We start from the raw sequence: 3559 nt of genomic DNA on the forward strand, positions 1-3559 counted from the left end.
GAAACATTCCGCCATTTTGTGGTGGCAGCGTACTTCGAAACAGTTGCTATTGTGACGTAAATGTATAAGCCACGCCCCTGTGTTTCTCCCAATGGGCGGATGCAGTACAGTGGCCTTTTGCTTGAATCCGTATGAATAAAAACAAGCAATATTGCTTGCAAGCAAAAGCTTTTGATAGCAAGCACAAGCAAATGAAACTTGCTGCCCGGAAGCAATTACTTTGAGACCAAGTCAAGCATCTGATTTAATGAAACGTTTTTAGGAACTTTTCCTTTTTGCTGTTCAAGTAATTATGTACATCGTCACAAATGTTGTTATAATTATATAATTTGGGTTAAAAAAGGAATTTCTTGCCACGAGAGAATATAGAGGAACGGAAGTCATAACGGTAATAATTGGCGTCATATATTCTCAACAAGAAATAGTGAACAAATTATGAACAGCGTGTCTGACACCATAATGCAGCATTTTAAGGACAAGGATTGTAAGGGTCATGATGACACGCAAGTACGCAGCATTAATTGGTATAAAGATTTAAACTTGCGAAATTCGTATAGGTCTAGTGATCAGTGTCGTGAAGTTTATGGTGACACGCCCTGTAACTGTCACTGTTTATTCTGAAAATCTCTTGAATGCTGGATGAAACACGAACATAGAGCGACAATTTTCAATGTACGTGCTACAGGCTCATCCTTTTTATGAAAAAAAAAACGTTGGCTTTTTCTTCTTCTGTTTTTTAATGAGTTAGGGTAAGCCCTAAACGACAGTCGAAAACGAGAAAATGCGAACAAAAAGGGTAAACTAACATTTACAACTAGAGGAGCGCTCCCACAGAGCAGATCTCCGCCAAACAGCCACTACCATGAGGAGATGCGCACATTAAGGTCTATATACCAGTAAGTCGATGTTTTATAGTCCAAACCTGATGATGACCCTGTTTTTTGTTTTTTGTTTTTTGTTTTTTGTTTTGTTTTTTTTTTTTTTGGGGGGGGGGGGGAAGAGGTTTGGTTTACTTCAAGAATATGCAATTCAATTATACTAAAAAGTAGACCGTTATTTTGTACCATAACATATAAAATTAAAGGGATGGTACAGTTTCAGTTGAGATGGAACTAAGGGTTTTCAACGTTTTTGATGTTTTTTTATATGATGAAAAACCTGATTATGAAACATGAAAGACAACATAACTCTAAAACGAATCCGGCCAATTCTATTTGATGAAATTCGTTTTGAAATGGCTGAAATATCCCAAACAAAGCGATGGGACCCACCTTTTATTGGGATCGCTTTGTTTTACTTTGTTTTTGGATATCTCAACCATTTCAAAACTGATTTTCATCAAATAAAGTTTGAAACTGCGCTTGTTTGTTTGTTTGTTTTCTTTTCTTCTCTCTCTCTTCAGCTACCATATTGATGGTTACTGGAGACGATAGATAAACGACATTGAATTAATTCAAGGTATGTTATTTCCCCGTGTATCTCAAGCCAGAAGAGTACCAGAATACCGGGAAAGTAAAGGTCTCGTGTATACGGGTTTCATTTTGAATCACCACGCTCATACCATGAATTGAGGTTTTCAGTACCTCTTTACTCACACGTGACGAAGACTACAGATTCACACACATGGAAGTATAGGAGGGAAAGAGTATTTATTTCACAGACGTCCTCTGAATTTAAAGGGATGGTGCAGTTTCGGTTGAGATGGGCATGATGCATGGGGCTTTAGGTGTCCAACGTTTTTATATGATGATTCTTCTTAGTAGATAATGAAAAATCTCTTATAAGTTATGAAAGAGCATATAATTTTAAGAGGAAGTCAAAGTTTATTTGATGAAAAGTGGTTTTAAAATGGCTGAGATATCCCAAAGAAATCAATCCTGATATAGAATGTTGGGCCCACCTTAAATTAGGATTGCTTTGTTTTGTTTTCGAATATCTCCGCCATTTCAAAACAGATTTTCATCTAATAAACTTCGACTTTCTCTTAGAAGTATTATGCTCTTTAACATTGTAATAAGGGGTTTCTAATCATCTCGCAAAAAGTTATAAACAGAATCCGCATCTCAGCCAATACTATACCATCCCTTTAACCCCAATCAGGAGTATCCCTATAGGTCATGCAGATGAGAGAGGGTGGACCATGTGCAATGAAAGTCACAGAAACCAACAGCGGAAACAAAAAAAAAAAAAACAGATACAACAACCAAAAAAAAAAAAAAAAAAAAGAGAGATAGGAAAAAAAACTCACGGAAATACTTGTGAGAACGAAAGCAACACTATAATGTAACCATGACTATATAATCAGTATAACTCATCTTATGCCTTTAAAAATTTAACAATAGAGTATCATAAGTGATTCGGTGTTATACCTACCAAAGCAACCATTAAAAAGAAATGTAAGACACGCATATGAAGAGGTTGCAACCAAAAGGCGCTAAATCCATTGAAAAATGAGGAATTTAGCGCCTTTTGGAAGCAAGCTCTTCATATGTAGAAATAGGTCCTACGTAATATGCGATATGTGCTCAGTATTTAGTAGGTCCCTCGTACTGAATGCTATTCACTTGTGAATCGTGTCCACTGTTTCAGATTCACAAGTCTAGAATTATACCATTGTATATAAGTATCTTTTTTATCTCTTGGTTTTTTGTTTTTTCATCTTATCATGTAAACGCTACACAAATTATGAATACAAACACATTATGCCAATATCGCACTTTTGTCATAACTTTTAGTTAACTCCAATGCCATGTCATGCTGGTGTCTGCGAATATATAAAGCGTCTGGTGGCAACTGCTCTTTATGATAAATTGATTATGTGCTATTATGGACCCTTGCTTTTCTCCATTGCCCCATTCCCAATGTCTATTACCATTTCTCTTGTGATATCATATATTCACGTCTTATCTTGATTTTTTTTTTTATCCGATCACTTATTGTGTGCCTGTGTCTGCGGGCTTCTGTGTGCTTCTATTCCTTTCTGTTTCTTCGTGTTTCTAATATTAACTGAGTTGCCTACGTCTTCGCAAGCTTGTCTTTTACAAAATACGGGGACCTCTCTTTTCCAACAACACAGTGATTATGAGCAAAAAGTTTCATATCGGTTTTGCACTTCCTCGTTCTCTTTTTCCACTTTTAAATGTATGCTCTATTATGATTATGTTGTCTTTCAAAGTCGTTGATTTGTTGTAATCATTGTATCTGAAAGAATATGTGATATTGGAAATAAAACTTGATTTGAATTTGAATGTAAATATACTATAAACCCACTATAAAACTCAAGTTTCAAAAATACAATGTAATCTATAGATACAGTACACTTAAATTTGATACCCATGAAGGCATAAAATATGATACTCTTAAATTTAGTTCAACCATCCTGACTCTCCTGGATACTCAGAAAAAGCTAATTAGTGCTTTGTGCACTCTCTCAATCCTTGTAACCTCCCCGAGCTGCAATGTGAGTAACTGCGTAATGTTACTATCAGTAAAAAAGAAATACTCAATAAAACATTGACACTTTTTCATGTACACCAACCCTAATATCATTCATGGACCT

Source organism: Diadema setosum, chromosome 11, assembly GCF_964275005.1.
Source record: "Diadema setosum chromosome 11, eeDiaSeto1, whole genome shotgun sequence".
NCBI classification, from domain to species: domain Eukaryota; kingdom Metazoa; phylum Echinodermata; class Echinoidea; order Diadematoida; family Diadematidae; genus Diadema; species Diadema setosum.